This window comes from Periplaneta americana, chromosome 13 (genome assembly GCF_040183065.1).
Source record: "Periplaneta americana isolate PAMFEO1 chromosome 13, P.americana_PAMFEO1_priV1, whole genome shotgun sequence".
NCBI lineage: Eukaryota > Metazoa > Arthropoda > Insecta > Blattodea > Blattidae > Periplaneta > Periplaneta americana.
This window is the reverse complement of record NC_091129.1, coordinates 41448276-41473745: the sequence shown is the minus strand read 5'-3', so window position 1 is coordinate 41473745 and position 25470 is coordinate 41448276.

Below are 25470 nucleotides of genomic sequence, written 5' to 3'. Positions count from 1 at the left end.
ATGCAATTAGGCTACACAAAATCTTTCTGTGCGCATGGGACAGTCGCGCTGGAATGAGCATTGTAAAATAAAAGTATGGCCAACACGACAATTACTAGAGCCAGGGAAGAAAAATATTATACATCAACTCATTGTAAATCCAAGTAAAGTAATTTTATCTCGTTTACACATTAAGCTAGGGTTAATGAAGAATATTGTTAAAGTGATGACTCATGAAACTGATGCATTTAGTGACTCAAAAATAAAAGAGAAAGTTTTCAACGGACCACAAATTACAGTAATAATGAAGGACAATCACTTCGAATCTTTGTTGGAAGGGAAAGAGAGAGCCGCATTCAAGAGGCTGTATTAAATTTTCTGGGTAACCGTGGAAGTTTATTTTTATTTTATTGGGTTATTTTACGACGCTGTATCAACATCTAGGTTATTTAGCGTCTGACTGAAATGAAGGTGATAATGCCGGTGAAATGAATCTGGGGTCCAGCATCGAAAGTTACCCAGCATTTGCTCGTATTGGGTTGAGGGAAAACCCCGGAAAAAACCTCAACCATGTTACTTGCTCCGACCGGGATTCGAACCCGGACCACCTGGTTACTTCACAGGTGTGGACACCGTGGAAGTGAGTACTACGAAGAACTAGTACAAATTTTGTTGGCGTTTGAAGCTATGGGTTGTAACATATCCCTTAAAATTCACTTCATTTACTCCCATCTTGACTTCTTCCCCGAGAATTGTGACAAATTCAGTGATGAGCATTGTAAGCGCTTTGATGAAGAAATTTTATCTATTTAAAAAAGATACCTAGAACAGTGGAGTACTAATATGCTAGAAGATTATTGTTGGACTTTAGCTCGTGATGTACCTGATGCCCAGTATAAAAGAAAATGCAGAAAAAGAAAGCTGTAATCTTCTGAACAGTGAGTATTTAACTTTACGGTCGTTATATAAAGCAATATTTTGAATAGACATAAATTTGAAAATTTCTAAAAAAAAAACCGTAACCTAAAACTGCTTTTTATTGTCATATTCGTATTCAGGAGGTTCAAATTATGTAGAAAACATGTATCACATGCTCAGTGCAAAAAAAAAAAAAAAAAAAAAAAAAAAATTGTTACGCAGTGATCAACATTAGTTTTAAAAGTAATTACTAGGGATTAGACATTTATTTCAATGATCGAATGTCGAATTAACCTATCTCTATTGTATTATTATTTGAAAAAGTTTTGACTCCTACAGATGTTTCTAATCTATGTCTTCTACCAGTAAGTTCATTACGACATGATTGACATAATGTAGTATCACAGACTGTGGTAGTATGAGAAAAAAAACGGTGAAATTTCATGTCTACTTTCATTTGTTCAAGAGAAAATGGGGACACATGCAAATAAATGTAATTTTTAAAAAGCAAATACATAGATGAACACGTGGTAAGAACTATATTTCCTTAACTGCACAGTCGCAACATTGAAGTTCATCTAACTGTTATGAAAACGCAGCCAACACAGTATAGAATAAATTTCTGCTACAAAATTAATAAAACAAGAGGAAGAAGATCTCCAAGCCAAAGAGTGAATTTTGTAATGATAAAAATAAAGTAAGGTAAGGTAATAACTGCCTCCCATTGGAGGTAGCCCAGAAGGACTCAGTATACTCTCCTACATGAATTTTGCAATACATTTGCATCATAAAATGTAAGTTATATCAGTTTCTTTACAAAACTTAAAAATACGGTTTAAATATAAAATACGAAAACGACAATATTTAAATTCCATCGCGGCCGGTTGACTACATTTAAAATCAGGTCGAAAGTTCTCAACCCAAGTAATGTACCTTTAATTTTCTTACCTACAGCTTCTATTCACTGATGCTAGTTCCATTTTTTCCGTTCTCTATGGAATTCATGTTCATCGCTCAACGCGTAACAAAGCCCTCTTCAACAATGCAAATGACATATTGGACCGCCATTATGAGTTTTGATTTCGTTTAAAGCAAGAAAAGATGGCGCTTTATGTGTATTGAGGAGCTCGGTTCGATTCTCATGGGACAATCAGGGTGAAGCTCTTTCCACTGAGGCAAGCTTTAAGTTATATTACGATTCCTGCTTGAAAACTAAAACAGTAAGTAGGGAATATAACATTTACGTTTTGTAGCGTCAATGGCTATTCTAGGAATAAATGTGTATTTTAGGGGGCTGATAATTAAGACTGCATTGGACAGGCATATTTTAAAATACTAACGAATGCACGACGCAGTTTAAAAATTACTGAGGACAATGAGGTTTTATGGTTTTAATACATTATACAGTTTTATGACCATCCTTGGGTACTTATAAATAATAATAAAATAAATCATATAATGCTACACATGTGAAACTTTGGAAACATGTGAATCGTAAATAGTATTTAAACAGTATTTTAAATTTGGATAATACTGCAAAATGTATACAAACTCACGAAAAATACGAATCAATAAAAACATGTAATATCACCAATAAAAATTATTATAATATAATCGTAATATCAGGAAACAAATAGGTAGTTTCCTAGTACCCGATACTCGTTAGATAGATCATTTTAGTGTTTACACAGTGGCTCCTTTCTGAAAAGAATTTTAATAGTTTGTTACTAGATGTGATTCTAGTCATTTTGTAATATATTTTTGGTCCAGGAAAAATATGCATCTTTTATGATTATACAACATTGGCCGACTTAACAGTCTATGTAACGAGTACCGGGTACTTGGAAATTCCAATATATATTAATAATAATTATTAATATCATTAATAGAATGAAAGATCTAAAAAGATATATAATAATCAGTTCCATATCTGGGTTCTCTGCGTATTTATCCATGAAAACAGATTACCGAAATAGGCTAAATGAAGATGCAGAAATGAGGCTACACCTTCCCGCCATAAAACCAAATAATTATACAAAAAATTTGTAGCCTTTAAAAAAGAACGTATTCACCTCACCAAACAGAACAATTCAGTTCTACATTTTATATACCGTAATTATGTGTCTTATTTATTAAATACTATTAAAATAAATTAATATTTGCATCGTAAGAATTATTTTCCTTTATTCTTTTAAAAATCTTATGACAGTTCATAGTAAGCCTACTGAGTAAAGCGAACGTGCACTTTAAACTAAACTGAAAATGCAAGTATTGACAATGTATGTGTATTATTAACATAGTTTCAATCTACAGCTACACCTACTTCAATAAATGTGTAATAATACTTACTTACAAATGGCTTTTAAGGAACCCGCAGGTTCATTGCTGCCCTCACATAAGCCCGCCATCGATGTGCAAGATTAATCCAGTCTCTATCATCATATCCCACCTCCTTCAAATCAATTTTAATATTATCCTCCCATCTACGTCTCGGCCTCCCCAAAGGTCTTTTTCCCTCCGGTCTCCCAACTAACACTATATATGCATTTCTGGATTCGTCCATACCTTCTACATGCCCTGCCCATCTCAAACGTCTGAATTTAACGTTCCTAATTATGTCAGGTGAAGAATACAAAGGATGCAGTTCTGTGTTGTGTAATTTTCTCCATTCTCCTGTAACTTCATCCCTCTTAGCCCCAAATATTTTCCTAAGCATCTTATTCTCAAACACCCTTATCCTATGTTCCTCTCTCAAAGTGACAGTCCAAGTTTCACAACCATAAAGAACAACCGGTAATATAACTGTTTTATAAATTCTAACTTTGAGATTTTTTGACAGCAGACTGGATGATAAAAGCTTCTGAACCGAATAATAACAGGCATTTATATTTATTCTGTGTTTAATTTCCTCCCGAGTATCATTTATATTTGTTACTGTAGCTCCAAGATATTTGAACTTCTCCACCTCTTCAAAAGATAAATTTCCAATTTTTATATTTCCATTTCGTATAATATTCTCGTCACGAGTCATAATCATATATTTTGTCTTTTTGTGATTTACTTCCAAACCTATCTCTTTACTTGCTTCATGTAAAATTTCCGTGTTTTCCCTAATCGTTTGTGAATTTTCTCCTAATATATTCACGTCATCCGCATAGACAAGCAGCTGATGTAACCCGTTCAATTCCAAACCCTCTCTGTTATCCTGGACTTTCCTAATGGCATACTCTAGAGCAAAGTTAAAAAGTAAAGGTGATAGTGCATCTCCTTGCTTTAGCCCACAGTGAATTGGAAATGCATCTGACAGAAACTTACCTATACGAACTCTGCTGTACGTTTCACTGAGACACATTTTAATTAATCGAACTAGTTTCTTGGGAATACCAAATTCAATAAGAATATCATATAAAACTTCTCTCTTAACCGAGTCTTATGCCTTTTTGAAATCCATGAATAACTGATGCACTGTACCCTTATACTCCCATTTTTTCTCTATTATCTGCCGATTACATAATATCTGGTCAATCGTTGATCTATTACGCCTAAAACCACACTGATGATCCCCAATAATTTCATCTACATATGGAGTTAATCCTTGATTAAAACTGTAAAATTCATTATGCCATATTTCTTAAATTTTCTAGGAACATCAGGAGCGCATGCAGTTGGAAGGCATCGACGCCAAGAATGACATGCAGCCCATGGAGTGGGAGTCTGCAACTAACCAGTCGAACATCTGGCTACAACAGAATACCAGACAATGGAATGGATACCCACTGGAAATAATGCTAGTGAACTAATCGTTTCGCCAACAAGGTAAGACCTTGCGGCTTTCATCTTCTTTATTAGGTCACATAACGTAATTAGCATGAACTATTACTCCAACAGTATTTCTGGTCCGCATTGCACTAGCAGGAAACTGAGGGTTTAAGATTATTTACCTCCAGAAATATAAGGCTTTTGTTTTGAGAATTATTCTAATTCAGTGGTGGGCAAAATGAACACAACCCACAAGACAGGATTTAAATGGCAACTACATACCATGGGAGGGGTTGCACTCTACAGTGCAGTGACGGATTTACAGACAGTTGCGCCACTACACTCCTACCTACCATACGTAATTAGAATAGTCCATTAACTTGATATTTAATTAATCATTTTTCAAAGTATTTTCTTCGAAATTGGGATTTATATCTGTATATGCTATTTTCAGTTGCGCAAGAAGATGAGCATCGCTTAAGGGGAGTATGTACTGCCTATCCCAGCAATGTAAATTTCATCTAATTTAGGTGCACTATTCTCAGGACCTACATAAGATACACATTTTAAATTTTTAGGAGTTATTCTTCAAGTATTATTGTATGTAACAGGCTAAAATTACGGTCTTTATCTTTTATTACTCTCCTTTACATCGATGGGATGGCAGTACAGACTCCCCTTAAGCGGGATCTGTGGCTGGACTTTATAAATTTCATATATATTATTTTAATGTACCGAAGTACCTATGATATTTCCATGCAGATATTCTGCGTCATCATACGATGAAAGAGTAATGGAACGGAGAAAAATTCTCTCCGGCGCCGGGATTTGAACAAGGGTTTTCAGCTCTACGTGCTGATGCTTTATCCACTAAGCCACACCGGATACAACTCCGACGCCGGTTAGAATCGTCTCAGATTAAGCTCCAACTCTTGGGTTCCCTCTAGTGGCCGCCCTCTGCACTAAGTCATAGATGTCTATGAACGCAGGACCGAAGTCCACACATGTGCTGAGGTGCACTCGATATGAGTGACTAGTTGGCCGGGATCCGACGGAATAAGCGCCGTCTTAAATCGCGAAGTGATTTACGCATATCATATATATTATTTTAATGTACCGAAGTACATATGATATTTCCATGCAGATATTCTGCGTCATCATACGATGAAAGAGTAATGGAACGGAGAATTTTTCTCCGTTCCATTACCCTTTCATTTTATAAATTTCATTTTAGAAAACAGCTGTTCGCACTGATAGGTGGATGAACACATACCGTCATTTCCCACAACTATGGTCCTGGAACACAACTATGGTCCACGATACAACCATTCAAAGATCATTGTAGAAGTAGCATAGACCGTTCGTAGATAGCTGCAGTGACTTGAATTCAAACTACAGTACAGCAAGAATATAGACAAACGACGTACTACGTTATGGAGTACAAAATTTGAATGGTTGTATCGTGGACAGTAGTTATGTTCCAGGACCACAGTTATGGGAAATGACGGTATTCATTATTTTTTAAGCAAACTGTCTAAGCAGTGGATATGTAGTACTGGACATCTTTTAAAAAAATTTATCCCCCAGTAGACCTTCACATTCTGCTTTCTAAAAGCCATCATTCTGCAAATCCAGTACCTCTAACTGCAATTCCGGGATAACATTTTCAATTTAAACATGAAAAGGAGTGGCAAAAATATTGAAATCTTTCTCCATCCTTTGAAAATAACTGAATCTGTCTTCTTTGAACTCGTATAACAGGTGATCTATTTAAGAATGTACATATTTAAGTTCGCGTTCTGAATTTTTGTAACTAATCCTAAACATGAGAAATGAAAGAACCGCCTTTCTTACAAGTGTGATATCCTCTCGATTCACATGATTCTGCGAAAGACATTGTATCACTAATGAAGCTCCGAAGTACAGCAGTCCAGTATAATCCGCCACGTACACGCGCAGTATTTTCATGGATTGGGGGAAGGGGAAGGTAGGGGATAAGTTTGATGCTTCGCTGAGGTCTGACGTCACTGCGGCAATGCCGCAGGAATGCCCACCATTGTTCTAGTTAAATGATTGCATTTTCATAACGTCTTGAACGGGCAATTTTAACGAAGATAGAACACTATGTTCTTTCGTATAGGTTTTGTGTCTTTTGGGATTTAGGCAAAACTAACTGTTACAGATCGCGTACAAAATTATCAATCACAGATCTACGAGTATGTACTGTATAGATACGGAAAAAAAAAATTGGAGCTCCCTTATTGTTCAAGTTTCGCTTACCACACATTGCGCATGTGCAGTAAACAAGTGCCCCTATAATATGCTACTTGTGGACAGTCGTGCGAAACTGTTGCCTACTTACCAGCGGACTTCCATCAAGACTCGCTCCATGAAAGAATTTCGAGAAGAATAAGTAGTCAGTGCGTATGAGAATGCGTAGCGCTTCTGCTTCATTACGATTTTATTGAGACGGGCTGTTCGCTCTTAGTAGCGCCTGTTCGGTCTGCTTAGCTATGTTTTTTCTACGTGAATCATCAGAGGACTGAAAGCAAGCAATGGTCTCTTAAACCAAATTATTGTAATTTAACAATTCCTTCTGATGAGAAAACATAGGAACTTCACCTTTCATAGTATGTATTGAAACAATTATAAACATAATTCGACCTGGTGTGTACAACAAATACAGAAAGGCGGGAGTAAGATTATTCCAATATTCATGTTAAACAGTGTGACGTACACAAATTTACAATATGAATAACACTGGGCATTTCTGTAAAGCATAGCCCAGAGATCTCAAAGCAAGCGCATTATTTGACCTTGATGTCGTGTGCGGACAGCAAGCGCTAAGTATGGAAAGAGGAAGGGTTGTGTATATGAATAAGCAACCTGTTGGATTAAGAAAACAGTGGTGCACAAACTTCAAACGGAACGTGAAATTTTATGTCATTATTTTTATATGGCTTCTTTCTGTTTAATGTTACCTATATTGTCTGTAAAACAGAAGTACTAACACTGATTTCTTAATATTGTACTTGTGTCTTAAATCTTAATAACATAATAGAGAGTTAAGAAGGAATATTCACTTAAATTGCATAGTAGTATAATATTATACTGTATTAAGTGGATGAAACACATCATTCATAAAGAAAGTGATATTCCAAACAAAGAGACTGAGTATGACATGATAAGTTGGAATTTACATTGATAGTATCTTTAGCCTTACAAAAGTAATCAATAAACTAATCAGGTTCAATTTATATTGTGATGAGTAGTCAGACCAAATGAAAAAAATACTGAAGCTCCACTGGCAGTACCTCAGTCTGGTAAGATGCTGATTTTACTGCATCTACAAAGTCTGCAAAATCATATACTTTATATCCACGTCTTTTCACTGACTGTTCTACTTTGTGATGAAAGGATCAGAAGCCATTAACGAATGGCCTGGTTCAAAATATGTTATCAAAATTTCATTAGTACTTGCTTCATTTGAATTAACAATGTAAATCAAAAATGAAAAGAATGTCCAATTTTTGTTCTGGACCGTGCAGTTGTCCAACCATAGAGTAATTTTGAACAATCTCTCTTGTACTTGAAAAAATTGTAGAAAGTGCTTACTATTTCTTCTTTGCTCCTTTTGGAGAGAGCCTCGTGCCGGACAGCTGCAAACGGCTTGCACATTTTTTGTTTTTGTTTTTTCCCCAACAGGAACGAAGCTTTCATGTAGACAGTCAAATACTTGTGAATATAGCTACCTTAAATGTGTCCAGTCTTGGCAACAAGATAACTTTTTGAAGAGCTGCATAATAAATTATTTTGTTAACCTCTTCAATTTTTTCAGCATCTTCTCTGTATTTGGCCCGAGATTTTAATGCTCTCTCAATATGTTTTCCACATTTTACAAGTTTAAAAATTAGTGTCCAAATTTTCCTTTGTGTGACTATTATTATGCACATTGAATATTTCACAGTTTATCAAAAGATATGTCCATTTCACTGGCTACCGTTCTGTACTTTTCATATGAACATTTTTAATTAACATTCTGAGTAATAAAATCATGGTGCATGGCAGTCAGAGTTATATCACTTGGTAAATAAAGACGATTAGATGCATGTTCCCTCCGGTAATGTACTAATGTGATATGGTAGGATTAAACGAATTTATGTGTCTACGAATAATTTCATTGTCCATTTCGTTGTCTCTAAAACATATGTGCATATGAACTATCAGTCCAATAGTGATAAAAATATATATTATTTTACTTACATGGTGATTATAATGGTGTTTCTAAAATAAGGTTGAGTAGAATCAATATTCTGCGTCTTGGCTACATAACAACTAACAAGCAAATGAAAATTGACATGTTTTCAATAATAAGCTAGAAAAATTAATCGGAACACACCTTGCATATTAATTTTTATGATCAATGAATTAATTATAAGAACTACGGTATGTTTAAACGATGGGAACTGAGCATTCGGGTAGTGGCGATTACATGCTGAGAACGGATTAAAACACGAAGGATTTGTTACTAATGCAGTTACGTCTAATTTGACTAGAATGGCAAATAGGAAATACTAAGCGAAAAGAACGTATGCCTGAGAAACGGCCTTTTCGCTTAGAAAAATGAACTTCCGCCAAATTCGCTTAGGAATTCATATTAATTTTGAGATACGGCTTTCATTAAATCACATCTTAAAGGCACAATTTATTGAAAAACGGCCATTTCCTTTAGGAAATAGATATATTAGCATCTGAACTATCCAATTATTTCAAAAACTGATTTTCAGAAAATCCTTGAGATACGCCCTTTTGGCTTGGGAGGGCAGAATATGCAAGCTTAATAATGAACTGATGGTGTGGCTGTGTTTTCTTTGGGATATGGGATTGAAATTGAAGTAACAATATGTATACTTATTACTAATTTCGGAAATTTCCTAATACCCGGTTCTCGTTGCATAAGCCATTAAGTCAGCCATTGTTGTATATTCATAAAAAGATGTATATTTTCCCTGGACCAAAAATATTTTACAAACTGACTAAAATCACATCTAGTAACAAACTATTAAAATTCTTTTCAGGAGAAACATTAAAAAAATTAGGCGTTACATAAACCCTGATATGAATCCGAAAATTAACCTACAACAAAACTGTAGAAGATACTATGTGCTACGTTAGACTTTAATCTCTGAGTATTATGATAATAATAAATCTCTTTATCCTTTTATACTCGTATTTCTTCAGCATCGTCCAGCTCTCTGCCCTATACAGGGTGAGGGTGAGGTAATTATTGTTATTATTATTATTATTATTATTATTATTATTATTATTATTATTATTATTATTATTATTATTAGAGATGGGTCGGCACCACAATTTCTCAAAACTCGATATCGATATATATTTTAGAGCTTCCATATACGAAACTCGATAGAACTTTAAAAGTTGGGGGATTAAAGAACTAAAAACAGCATTAGAATTGAATTAAAACCTGTTTTCAGGTTACTTGTATTGTGAGATTTTCTCGTCAAAATATTGTTGAATCTACTATCAGCTCAGTTCATATCGTTCGGATCCACTTGAAAAAACTAGAACGTACTGAATAGCTCTGTCACTTAAAAGCGAAAACTGCAGAAGGATTCTTTAAGCCACAAGTACTTGTTTAAGAATTACTTTATTATTATTTTCTTCAAATTTTCATTAGTCCCGCATTCAAACAACGGATGGACTTTGCTCGGCGTAATAATAATAATAATAATAATAATAATAATAATAATAATAATAATAATAATAATTAGGGGGCGGATGTTGATGACCTCAAAATTTACATAAAATGATCATTAAAATGCCCTTAAACTAATGGAAAAATGACATAAAATTAAAAGAAAATGACATTTAAATATTATTCACCGTACTCACACCACAACTTCTTAAAAATTAGTCACTTTGTTTCAATGACTGCCCTGAAAATCTCGGAGAGAAGAGGCAACTTCCTGCAATTTGGCTAAGATAAAGGAAAAGAACATGCAACAAAATGAAGGTTTCAAGGGACAACTATAGATTTTAATGAGGGTTTACACTGTGTTTCAATCAGGAGTGGTCCATGCCAGTGCCTTCATTCTGTCTCCTCCTCCTTCCGCACTTCACCTTTGTTACCAGATCTTCCAGATGAGGGAGTGTGAATGACGAAACAAATTGTGGCGCAGCGTGCATTCTTGCAATCTTTGTTTTAAAAATACTGTCTACTACAGCAGACATCCCTTCCGAACCATGCTGAGGACACAACGTCTCGTTCAGGACATGGTGAAAGTGTCCCCCGTTCCAAACATAAATTCTAAAGACACCCTCGTACCGACAAAAGAACAGTAGCGGTCAAAGTCCTCACTTAAACTAAGCTGCTATCCAGCATTTAATATTATTTCCGTGGTGTGAGGTGAAGCCTTCAGTGGAATGAGGGATGGACTATAGATTCTGTTCCAAACTATAAAACTCAAACTCCATTGTAATTCACTTATTCAGTAGGTAATTGCTACTGATCTATTTGATTAGAAAATGATATAACAGACCTATCGGTAAAGAAGAAAGTAAAATGCATTCCAAATGATCTCAAAGTTCTTCAAAGTATTAAAAATGACCAAAAAATGTCGAAAAAATATGAAAATGACCTGTTAGTTAAAAAAGAAAAGAAATTCAAAAAATGTAATATAAGAAATTACTTTTTTACGTTGATATTAACATAGTAAGGATTTCTATATTAATAGGTATCGTCCTAATGTGAAAATAAGAAGATTACTTTTCATCGACATCCGCCCGCCATGCTAGACTTTAGTGAACATAGGCTACTGTCAATTGAATCATGGCAGAAGAATTCTAATGTGATAGAAGTTCACACTTGACTAAAGACTCGCGTTAAGCAAATGACTGACATCGACTTCCCAAGTCGTCGGAAAGATGAGTTCGTCATACAGCAATAAAACCAAAGACGTTGTAGTTATATATCATAAACTAAGATTCGGCACTTGCGACTATTGTATGTGAACAGATAAGCTATTCTTCTTGCGAGATAGACAGTCATGCTCCACTCCCTGCAGAGATTTTCCACGGAACGTGCCATCCGGAACGACTTAGGAATTCTAACAGATCAAGAGACGATGCTGAGTGACCTCGTTAAATAACAGACTTACAAGCTGCCGGAAAGAAAAAAAAAGTGGATATATTTTATCTTTCCACGTTCGAATGTAGAAAGTTGCACTGTCTGTATTGCATTTTCGGCACTGCCTCTGAGAGCGTGGAAACAAAATATAGGTTTTGCACATAATTATAATCAATCAGCCGGAGTGTAATCTAACTCACATCCCAGCACACGAGTCTCTTTCCCTAGTCCATCTATGCCGATTGTCACTAGCTGTATCAAATTAAATTAAAAATTTTAGGCGGCTTTTACAAGTCTTTCAGAACTTTCGAAACAATTCCAGGAATTTTCAAGTAATTCACTGATTCGATTATTATCGAAGTTACTTGCAGTATTGTAGGTTTACAGAGAGATCTGCTTGCGACAGAGAACATTTTCAGACAAAGTGAACTCTAAATCTTCCATAGAATCCTCTCATTTATGTAAGACTAGTCTAATGTAATTGCGTCAATCTAAATCATGGGACACATCACTTTACTTTTGTTCTAAAGTGAGACAAATTGCGCCGTTTATAGTCTTTAAAACTTCGCCATCGTCGATTAAAATTTTAACATTTATTATTCCACATTTCTGAAATTTTCCAGGAACAACAGGAGCCCATGCAGTGGGAAGGCATCGACGCCGACAGTGACATGCAGCCCATGGAGTGGGACTCTTTAACTAACCCTGTCGAACATCAGGATAACAGACAGTGGAATTAATGATGGTGGACTAAACGTTTCGCCAACAAGGTAAGGCCTTGCGACTTTCATCTTCTTTATTACGTCAAATAATTGAATTAGCATGAACTATTACTCAAGAAATATTCCTGGTCCGCATTGCAGTAGCAGGAACCCGAGGATTTAAGATTATTTACCTCGAAATGTAAGGCTTTTGCTTTGAGAAATATACACGTTAAATTATTGCATGTTCATAACGTATTGAACGGGCAATTCTTCTTAATTCTTGAAATTAGTTTGTAGAGATTTTTTGATAGCTTCTATGTTCAAATGTGTGAAAACATGTCCATTTCAACGACGATAAAACAGTATGTTCTTCCTTATAGCGTTTTGTGTCTTTTGGGGTTTAGGCAATACCAAGACTCAAGGGGTTTTAGTAGCACAATAAAAATCATCTCATGCATACCTGTGTGTCCCCTACTCCACAAGAATATAAAAATTAAAATTAATTTTTTTTTTTTTTTTTTTTTTTTTTTTAGAATTATATCAATCCTATAGTTATTAATTTAATAAATTGTATTCAGTTCACGATTTTTCCTTTGTATTTGTTTCACAACTTCTCTTATCACTGCATAAGTGAATAATATTGAAGTGTTAGTTTGCTTAATCTTGATAGACATTTGACTTCATCTTGTTTCTGCTTCGCATCTAGGTAATGAGCAAACCAAAAATTAATTAATAGTATGTGTGAACTTAAAAATGGTGTCGTTCTAATAACAAATAAATTACGTTTTATTTAACGACGCTCGCACTTGCAGAGGTTATATCAGCGTCGCCGGTGTGCCGGAATTATGCCCCGCAGGAGTTCTTTTACATGCCAGTAAATTTACTGACATGAGCTGTCGCATTTAAGCACATTAAATGCCATCGACCTGGGCCAGGATCGAACCCGCCGCAACCTCGGGCACAGAGAGCCAGCGCTATACCGCCTGCGCCACGCAGGTCGACCGTTCTAGTAATCTTATTTATTAATGTAGACAGAACTTCACGTTTATTTCTTAGTATGTATGTATTTAATGTCTACCCACTTCACTTTACGTGATTCGGGTTTCACATATTGCGGATAGATGGCAGAACTGTGCCCCACTTTCTAGTTGCACACCACTTCGGCGGGTCACGCTGTACATGATGTGTATCTGTTGAGAGTTATGTCTTGTACTAGGGTGAGTGTATATGTAAGTATAGCATATGGAATGAGTGATGATGATGAAGATGAGAAAGAGAGAAGGAGAATCCCGGTGCCGGCACGTAGCCTACTCCTGTCGAATAGCACTAAGAGGGCCGTCAAGCTTAACGCCCCTAATCGACAGACGAATCCCTAACAACAGTGACATATGCCTTCTCTTCATATGCACTGCGGAGAGATTTGAGATTTAAGATTTATTTCTTGTAATAATGTTAATTTTACATTCAATGACGTAACTTTAATCTTAAATCCTGGAAGACTAACTTTCTTGGTGTTATGTTCGATAAGTATCTTAGTTATTTTTTCGCATGGATGACCTTTATGGGGGGCAAAGGCTAATTGGGATTTCCTGGTCTCTGATCGGGTCAAAAACCCTGATGGAACTGATATTTAACCCTTGTGGAGAATTTCGGTGAAGTCCGGAGGGCCTAATTAGTCAAATCCACTCTCCTCACCTTCACGCTGGTGCCCCCTGGGATCTTTTAAGATGCGAAAGAGAGAGTGGTGTGCGGATAGCAATGGGAGGCTACCGCATTTACATATCCCAAGAAGATAATTTATGATATGATAAAAATGCCATGATGAGTCTTTCCCTGGTAAAAAATTCCGGACGTAAACTATCCCCCCAATCGGATGTCCGGGAGGGGGATACTGGGGAAGGAAGCGTCATGACGCAAAGCAACGGAGAGGAAGAGAGAAGAACGACGACTGCAACGAGCAATTCGAAGACACCACAGCTACCAAGTAAGTTGGAAAACATGAAGGAAGCAATGAGAAGAAACAGAGAGGATGTGATGGGAATATCAGAAGTTAGGTGGAAAATAGTGGAGATTTGATGATTGATAGCGGTAGACTTAATAGGGCTCAGAAGTTGATGGCAATTTATATATATTTTTTTAATCACAGACAATGGAGGATACTATATTAACTCGTTTTACTTCAATACGAACCCTTATAGGTAGTCTATACCAATTTTTATTTTGCATTTATTTGCATTTTTCGGTCATATGTTGTTTACTAGTCATTTTTATAGGAAATGTTGTACTTTTGTTACATTTTTGCCCTTTTCTGCTATTTGTCCTGTTCATTAGCTAGCAATCAGTGTGATAACGACGATTTAAACTCAGAATATTATTACTTTTTAGCTGGATCCGAAACAGAAGAAAGGTACATGAAGGACGCAGCCACACAACATCCAGAAATCATCCAGATGAGAACCGCATCCATATATGTGACCGAATCCATATTCTCTGAAGGTACAGTAATTGTTTATATCAATGGCTGTAGTAATATTTCAAAGTAGGGAAGCAGTAATTAAATACAATGAATATTTAGAAAATAATTTCCTACTCATCTTGATTTAAACTGCAAAACGATCCTCCCTTTTTGTTGTCAAACTCGTCTATGACATCATCGTAAAATCGAGATTGGTGTATCAGTTCCTTAATAACAGATTTTTCAATTTCAAAACTGCCGACTGTGACATTCGCTCTTGACTTGACAAGATATGATATGATATATGATATGATATGATATGATATATGATATGATATGATATGATATATGATATGATATATGATATATGATATGATATGATATGATATGATATGATATGATATGATATGATATGATATGATATGATATGATATGATATGATATATGTAATACGATCAGATGAGACCTTTGCATGAGTTGTAAGGCTCTTGCGGCGGTCCAGTGGATAGATGAAGTGTCTAAAGTCTACTCCCCATCTTCGTGACGCGATTCAGTATTTTAAATTATATACATAGGCCTAATTTTATTACGCATGTACATGTTGAATTGCAATTTTCCTTTATTTGTAGCTGTTTATTATTACGTTATTTAATACTTTTATTTAAATTATGAAAATTATGGTATTAGCGGAAAGAACATGTTATTCAAAAATTAGAATAACACAACTGGATTTATTAAAGAATCTGCACGTGTAACCTTGACTTTTGTTTATCTCGGATTACTGGAGTTGCGCCATGTTAACATTACAACCAGAGATTTGATAGTTGGTTACGAAGCTGAACAAGCATATTCATAAGCGAAAGTTTTAATATTGTAATTTCAAAGTTATCATAATGTACCTATGTTTATTAATGAGGATTGCATGACCTTGTCGTGGGTAGTACTTGGGTGGTCTATGCTGGTGCAGTGCAGCTACTGGTAGGGCTGCTCTTGCCTTACAGACCGAAGGTGAAGATATAGAAAAATAAACAAACCCAGAAGACGAAGTGGAAGAGATATCTTCACTTTAGATTCAAATTTTGAATATGGGAAGGCAGAACTCCTAGCTGAAGTGAAAGCAATCTTCCTAAGGGAAGAAAACCTGGATACAAAACATGCAAGTTGGGAGGCTGAAAGATGACAACCCCACCACCCAACTGCATCTGCGCAGCCTCGTAAGGTGGCCAGGCGAAACACTAATTACTGCAAAGCGATGTATGAAGGTGGAGGAAAATATTGTTGGCGTACTTGGGGAAAAGGAAAGTATCATGAAACTGAAAACGATTAGAAAAAGAAAACCTTTCAGTATAATCCCAGAGGAATAAGAAAAGTGGGAAGACGATGGAAAAATGAGTCCTGTCGTAAATAACGCCGGAACAAGCTGATTAGGCTAATCCATGTAGTTGATGATGATGATGATGATGATGATGATGTTGACGATGTTACTACTTTGCAACGCAGAAAGGGAAAAGGGCTTACTTTATTCAGAAATATGTAGATAATTTAATGTGGAATAACATCAAATGAAATATTATCATGAAATAATATCTTAATTAATAATCTATCTGCCTAATTATAATCCCCAAATTTACTTTCTCCTCATTAGGTTAGGCGGTAACATAGATATGGATTTCTAACTCCTTCGTCCCCATGCGCCTTCATTACATGTAAAGGTGACACTTTTATCTCTACCTTCACTACTATTATAATTTTAAAAAGTCACATTCAACACAGTGATCCCACATTTTCCCACGGACTCCGTACAAATTGTTTCAATATGTTGTAAAATTAAATATACTATTTGAGCTGAATACAAGTTCTTACTCTACAACGTTTCAGTTTTGTTCTGTTTGTTATTGGAATATAATTTTTTGTAGGTATATTTAATGCTAGTACTGGAGTAACTTCTTCATTGAAATACCACCATATCATGAGCAACCGGTTATGTAACTGTTTTATAAATTGTAACTTTCAGTTTTCTGAAAGAGTGAATGACAAAAAGTTCTCAATCGAAAAATAATCAGGAGTTCCCATATTTATTCTGCGCTTAATTTCCTCTCCAGTGTCATTTTTGCAAGTTATCTTGAACCTTACATCCCCTAAGTCTGACTTTCGAACTGCTCGGTACGGCATGTACTCATCAACGTAACGGCACGGCAAGGATGCCCCTCCCTCGGGTAACGTGACTCTTTTCAGAAAACGTTGGTTCTTTCACTTCACGGCTCTCTACTGTAAAAGAACTTTGTTCAATACAGACATCATCTCACGACATACTGGTTTTGAGAGGAGAATATAGATTCGTAGCAGGTTTTAATTAACCTGTAATGAGTAAGTATTTAAATATAATCGTGTGTACACTCCTCCTCTCTCATCCGAGCTGGGGACCGGCAATGGCGGAGTTACTACAGCTATTTCTATACATTATCTAGGCCTACATTACTTACACCTACGGCTATAACAATATTTTACAGGCTTATTATTTGAATTTACATTAATTTACAATTATACACAATCCATATCCCTATCATTGCTGCCATCATCGTCATCGTCTTCATCGCTTGATCCAAAATCATTTATTATTTCGTCAATGGCACCATCCATTCGGAATTATCTTCTTAATCGTAGGTACTACTTTCTGAACAAAATAGAATTCTTCGATTGTATCCCGAATGACATGTTGATCGAAGTAGTCCACTTCAACATTACACAAGTCCTAATTCTGGAAGGAAATAGTATGTTTTGCAGAACTATAACAAAATAACTTACAACAGTAATTCATTATGTCGCTCACAGTACACACACTATTGTACATAACTATTATAGCAATAATTTGTAAACATTACATACCTATTATTTCCCGGAGTAGTGTAAGGTTCAATCGGTTGTAATTAAATATTATTCTTAATTCTCTTCACGGAACTAATACTTTTGCCAGAGTATTTACCCGCTCTCTCATATACCTTATCGAGAGGTTCCAGCAAACATTTTTTTTTTTTTAATTTTTCCTCCTCGCAACACTTATATTATATTTGCGATAATTTCTCTTTCTCCGCTGTGGATAACAGCGTTACTTTTTTCCGCGGTGGTGTGATTTCACCATAATTACTACCATGTGGTTGCTGCTCCATGTTAACACTACTGGTACCCAGTGAAGGAAATAGTTCTATGTTTTTTGACAAGAGATTATGATGCGAAGCATGCGCAAACATCTCAGTTGACTCCACCCACGTTACGCGCTTCCTTTCCTCTGCCTCTCTGGCCCCGCTCAGAAAGTTCAAGATAACTTGCTATTTACTTTTGCTCCAAGGTGTTTGGACGTACATTTCAATGGGTACTTACTTACAAATGACTTTTAAGGAAACCGGAGGTTCATTGCCGCCCTCACATAAGCCCGTCATTGCTCCCTATCCTGTGCAAGATTAATCTAGTCTCTATCGTCATATCCTACCTCCCTCATATCCATTTTAATATTATCCTCCCATCTACGTCTCGGCCTCCCCAAAGGTATTTTCCCTCCGATCTCCCAACTAACACTCTATATGCATTTCTGGATTCGCCCATTTGTACTACATGCCCTGTCCATCTCAAACGTCTGGATTTTATGTTCCTAATTATGTCAGGTGAAGAATACAATGCGTGCAGTTCTGCGTTGTGTAACTTTCTCCATTCTCCTGTAACTTCATCCCTCTTAGCTCCAAATATTTTCCTAAGCACCTTATTCTCAAAACCCTTAATCTCTGTTCCTCTCTCAAAGTGAGAGTCCAAGTTTCACAATCATACAGAAGAACCGGTAATACAACTGTTTTATAAATTCTAATTTTCAGATTTTTTGACAGCAGACTACATGACAAAAGCTTCTCAACCGATTAATAACAGGCATTTCCCATACATTTTATTCTGCGTTTAATTACCTTCCGAGTGTCACTTATACTTGTTACTGTTTCTCCAAGATATTTGAATTTTTCCACCTCTTCGAAGGATAAATCACCGATTTTTATGTTTCGATTTCGTACAATATTCTGGTCATCGTAGACATCAGGAACACGAAAATCAGAATGTGAATATTCGGTTGCAAAGTTCCAATCGTACATTGCAACTGCAATGACTACATCTGGGAAACAAAAGAACAAAATGCGTCGTTCCAATGAACATCAAGGGATCTCTCTGAAACTAAGAAAATTTGCGATCCGACCAGTTGACGATGTCCGATAATGATGGTTATCAGCACTGGCCCCAGTACTTTGCCAAAGCTAGATGCAAATATGGCTCTAAAGGCTTTACTCAGGTAGTTTGCTCAAAATGCAAAGTAAATCTGTGCATGACTTCGGGAAAGAACTGCTTTCTCAATTTCCATAACAAGCAATCCGACAAAGATACTAAATTCTGAATGTTTGTAATGCTTTGTAAGACATGACTGTGGATTGTTATTATTTTCTAAAATAACTCATTGTAATGGTAACACATTTCTATTTTCTGTTGACATTCTTCGTCTAGTAATTAAAACATTGTAAGAAGTTTATTCCAGTTTTATAATACTTTGTGTCTTTCCATTATAATAACCACTCCACCCCAATGTAGCTCTCAAGCTACAAGTTAAAGTAGTGTAACCATACGAGGGATGTTTTTTTTTTTTACAAAGTGCACATATGTATGTGTGAAAATACACTCCACTGTTCCGATAAAGTAGGGAAATTAAATTTTACATTATTTTTTATACATTTGGGTTTTTAAAGTGTAATATGATATTCAACGAAAGCCACTGAATGCAATGACACATGCTTAACCATCAAGTTCATTTTCCTTTTTACAGAATTACTGGTTGTCGACTGTGACGATTATACATCAACATCATCTGCCACCCCTGCAGCAGCAGAGGAAATCTGTGGAGAAACGAAGAGAAAGGAGAAGGGTAATGTCTTCTTTTAAATTATTTTGGTGGTTTTGTTGTTATTGTTGTTTGGGGCGTAAGAAATAGTAAATTTTAAGTGTATGAATAGAGCTGGAACAAATTATTCCTAAACAACCATAACATTCAATTTGAAAATGCGTGATGGTGCTTATTCCATCTTAATAAAACTGCACTGCACGTAAGAAATGTAACTTAAGTTGCTAACTACCAAACTGTGCACTTAAGAAGACACTATAATACTGTTATTGAACGGTACCTTGTTTACGAAAACATTGTTACCTCTTAATAAATTAGAGGCGGAAATAGGGTTTAAAAAGTGACATGCTATAACTGTACTTCAATGTAAACTGCAATTTCGCCAAAAAAATATAACGATCGATTCCCAATTTAGAGAAGGAATGGCTCTCTCTTATACTTCATCTAGTCTTCTTCTTCTCTGTGTCCTTCCGGTGTCCTTTGGATTCCCCTGGTTCCCATTGTACTCGTCTTATTCTCTTCGCATCCACTATGCTGTTCTTTAACGCCTATTATTCTCTTGATATTTCTCTCGTTCCCATTGTATTCCCTAAGTAACGCTTGTATACCCATTGTTATTGTTGTATTCCCCTTTCTAGTTCTTGAATTTTTCTTATTCTCCTTGTATTTCATTTTCCATTAGTATTCTCCTCGTCTTCCTCAGCTTACCTCGTTTTTTCTTTCATTCCCCTTGTTCTCCTTGCATATCCTCTATTCTACGTACAGAAACATTTTCTCCCATTATACAAGAGTCATTAAATAATTAGTGGCAACAATGTTTATATGTGGCGCTATCAGCCGTAAATTATGAAGGCTGACAACAATGAGAAAGAAGAGCATCTGATGTGTGTTATCTGTGAGTATGAAGACGTAATCTGATTTATAAGACTTCTGTAGTGAGCTTAATTAGTAGACACTTATCTGTAGTGCTCTAAAATGTTTAGCAAATACGAACAAAGGTGCTTCATTAAAATTCAGATAGCAAGAAGCTCGACAATGCCATACAGCATTACTGGAAGCTTGTGGTAGAGAGACTTCACCATATCGTACCGTGGCTAGGTGGGCACATGCATTTTGTAACGGGAGGGAAGAGGTCATCAAAAACGTGGAGCTGGTAGACCGCAATCGGCAAGTGATGAAACCCTATAAAAGCACTGCAGGGGCAGCTATGACATATATATATATATATATATATATATATATATATATATATATATGTGTGTGTGTGTGTGTGTGTGTGTGTGTGTGTGTGTGTGTGTGTGTGTGTGTGTGTGTGTGTGTGTGTGAATTTGGGAGATGAGTACATCGAAGACGCATTTTATCACCTACTCTGTTCAACATCTATTTGAAGGATTTAGTGAAGAACAGTTTTCAAAATATTGGAGGAGTGAAAGTAAGGGGCAGAAGAATAAAGTGTATAAGTTTTGCTGCTGGTATGGCGTTGTTAGCTGAAAAGGAGATGATACAAAGTGATATGCTACTGGAGCTAAATGACAGCTGTGAGCAATATGGGATGAAGATAAATGTAAATATGACGAAGATCATGGTTATAGAAATAAATATAAAGAAGGTAAACTTGCGAATTCTAAATGAGGCAGTACTGCTAGAGGACAGCTTCAAATACTTGGGGTGTATTACAAGCAGTAACATGAGCTGCTGCCAGGAAGTCAAAAGGGGGATAGCAATGGCCAAGGAAGCTTTCAATAGAAAAAAGAGCATCATCTACGGACCTCTGCAGAGAGAACTAAGGAAGAGACTAGTGAAGTGCTTTGTATGGAATGTGGCATTGTAAGGGGCAGAAACGTGGACGTTACAACGAAGTGAAGAGAAGCGAATAAAATCATTTTAAATGTGAATATAGAGAAGAATGGAACGTGTGATGTGGACTGAAATAATACGAAATGAAGCTGTGTTGGAAAGAGTGGCTGAAGAAAGAATGATGCTGAAACTGATCAGGAAAAGGAAAAGAAATTGGCTGGGCCACTTGCTGAGAAGAAACTGCATACTGAAGGGTGCAATGGAAGGGGTGGTGAACGGGAGAAGAGTTCGGGGCAGAAAAAGGTATCAGATGGTAGACGACATTAATATAGGCAATATAGATCATAAGAGGAGACAAAGAGTAAGGCAGAAAATAGGAAAGTTTGGAGAAAGCTGAGTTCGCAGTGAACACTGGACAGAACACTGAATGAATGAATATATTTCTTTTTGTTCCCGTAAAATACCGCAGTTCACGGAGAGGGAGCTATTACATTTCTGACGAGGACTAAGTGATTTTTCTGAAAGGAAAGAGCAAGTTTTAGGCCACATATGAGGAAACGAGGTAGTGTTGACATTATGTAATTGTAAGGATTATTAATGATAATTTATACAGAGTGTTTTAAAAATGGACTGAAAGTAATCCCAGTGTTAGGGAAATTTTAGCTAACAACAATTAGAGGTTGAATTGTACCGTAACTTTCACGGAAAATATGTTATATGCAATCAGACCTTGTGACTCACCAGTATCGTGTCCTGAAAATTGACACCTGGTCCCAGTAGGGGACATCCTAGGAAATAGTTTCAGGAGAGCAGCAAGAGTCGTAAAAGACGAAAAGTGGAAACATTATTCGCAAGTATGAGTAGACGCAAACTAACTTCTGCTGGTCAGATTAGCTTACGATCAGAATAACGTTAAAATTGTGTTTTAGAGAACATTTTTATAACGATTTTTTTTGTTTTCAATTTTGTTTGACGAAGACAAACTTTCTCCTAAGTAATGGTTCGATTTTTTTTAGGAGGGGGGAAGTCAAGCCTAATAATAACTGATAGGGTTTGGTCAGTAATAATTCCACTTTCTGTTAAAGAAACTAAAACATCGGTGCCATGACTCTGTAAAACTCCATATCCGAGTTATTCAGGATATAAAAATCACTCCGATCAGATCGAATCCGCTCTTCTCTACATGACTTGTAGATGTCTGAGCTACTGAGGCGAGACGGAAGACTTCACTTCTACGCAGCATGTCAGTATCCCCACCAAAGTCTAAATGTATATAGACGGCCCAGTTCAATAGGAAAACAACTCAAAATTTAAAGTAATGGGAAACCTGAATTTTAAAGTCTCATGTTGCTGTGAAAAATGCAACTAACACGTTCTAATTATTTGAAACTTGTAGCATAGCTATATGAAACACTATTAACAGAATTACGGAGTAATTTCAACGATCCTTTGGTTTCTCATAGCAACATATTGCTTTAAAATGTAGTTTTCTCAAAACTTTCAATTTTCTCTTCTTTCAATAGCTAGCAATCACTGTGATAATGACGATTTCAACTGAGAATAATATTGCTTTTCAGCTGGACCCGAAACAGAAGAGAGGAACATGACGGACGCAGCCATACAGACCAGCGAGCTCAATTTGTACGTGGAGCCCAGAGTGATGGTGATGGCTCGGGCGTCTACACAAACTATCGAGTCCGTCTACTCTCAAGGTACAGTAATTGTTTACATCAATGGCTGTAACAGTATTTAAAAGAAGGGAAGCAGTAACTAAATACAATGAATATTTAGAAAATAATTTACCTACTCATCTTTCATTTAACTGCAGGACGATTCTACCTTTTTGTTCATCAAACTCGTTTATAACGTCATAGTATAACCGAGATTGTTGTGACAGTTGCAGTTTTATGACCCAAAGACATAATAGAACGATGGTAGGTGGGGTACGCCCTATTACTCGCATTTTGAAAAACTCGATTTTTGGCCGGGTTTTGAGATGATCGGTACCACTGTTCATCAGTCCCTATCCTAAGCAAGATTAATCTAGTCTCTACCATCATATCCCACCTCTCTCAAAACATTTTAACATTATCCTCCCATCTACGTCTCGGCCTCCCCAAAAGGTCTTATTCCCTCCGGCCTTCCAACTAACACTGCATAAGTTAAGCATTTCTGGATTCACCCATACGTGCTACATGCCCTGCGCATCTCATACGTCTGGATTTAATGTTCCTAATTATGCCAGGTGAAGAATACAATGCGTGTAGTTCTCGTTGTGTAACTTTCTCCATTCTCCTGTAACTTCATCCCTCTTAGCCCCAAATATTTTCCTAAGAAACTTTCTCAAACATCCTTAATCTCTGTCCCTCTCTCAAAGTGAGAGTCCAAGTTTCAGGAAAAACAAAAACTGAATGGACTATAGTGGACTTTATGTTTTCAGTAAACAGCTGAATACATTAAGAAGTTCTGTTCATTGATTGATTGATTGGTTGGTATTGTAGCATATGTTTATTATTGGGATTTGCATGACCTTGTCGTGGGTGCTCTCAAACTACACGTTAAAAAATGTAATCTTACGAGGGATTCTTTTTTTTTTTTACAAAGTGCACGTTTGTGTCCAAATACACTCCATTATTGGGATAAAATATATAAATTAAGTTTTACATCATTTTTTTTATACATTTTGGGTTTAAAGCCAGTGCATGCAATGACACATCCTTAACGATCAAGTTCATTTTGCTTTTTGCAGAATTAATAATTTCCCATTTCCACTATGGCGATTATACGTCATCATCATCAGCGAACTCTGCAGCAGAAGAGGAAAAAGGAGGAGAATCGGAGACTGGAAGAAAGAAGAAGGGTAATATCTCCTTTTCAATTATTTTGTTGCTGCTGTTAGAAACGTAAGAAGTAGTACATTTTAAGTGTATGACTATACCTATATTAGAAGTAACCGTTACTACGTGCTTCATCTTTTGATTCTTTTTCAGACTTTACTTTTATGATTAAGTTGTTTTTAATAGTTTAGTGACGTACATGTTGTCATGCTACTGTCCGTCCGAGTGGTTACGTCGCAGGGAAATCAATGACAACTACTTAATTAAGAAGGCTCTTCTCTTTAAATTATTTTAAACAGTTGTATAATAGTGCGTAAACTGTCTTTTAGCCCGACATGAAACAACTGACAAGCTGGCAAAGCCGACGGAGGTGGAATCCGCCGAGGAGCGCGTCAGGCTGGAGGAGCTGCGGAAGCAGGAGCTGGAGCGTTATGTTCGTTACTTCGATTTCGGTTGCCGGGAAGGTACAGTAACTGTTTACATCCTGAGGAAGTGCCACAAGCAGAGTCCGTGGAGCTCAAACTGCTAGTCGGCCGCCATTGTTATTCCATTTCAATACGCTTAGAACAGGAACATTTAAATTAAAACTCAATTCGGGCCTGTGTCCGTGACCTTAAAATTAAAAATATTCTATTCTGTTTTAGGCTACAAAGTTTCCTATACAATTATATATGTAAAATAGCGAGCGCTCGAATAAAACTGGATGATTTGTCAGCATTTCCAACGCAAAGGATTGCGGTACTCTTGATATCCATGAACTCTGTGCACAAGTTCAGCAGACTTGAATCCTTACAGGTAGCGAATAGGGAGTTTCTCCAGTGACGTCATTCAGCCAGTTCTCACCAGTGGCCCGACTCACTTGTTGAATTTGTCGCAGTTCGCAGAACTTGTTCTTAAATGTCTCAAGTTGAAATAAAGTATGTTCTTGACAGAAAGGAAGGACATTC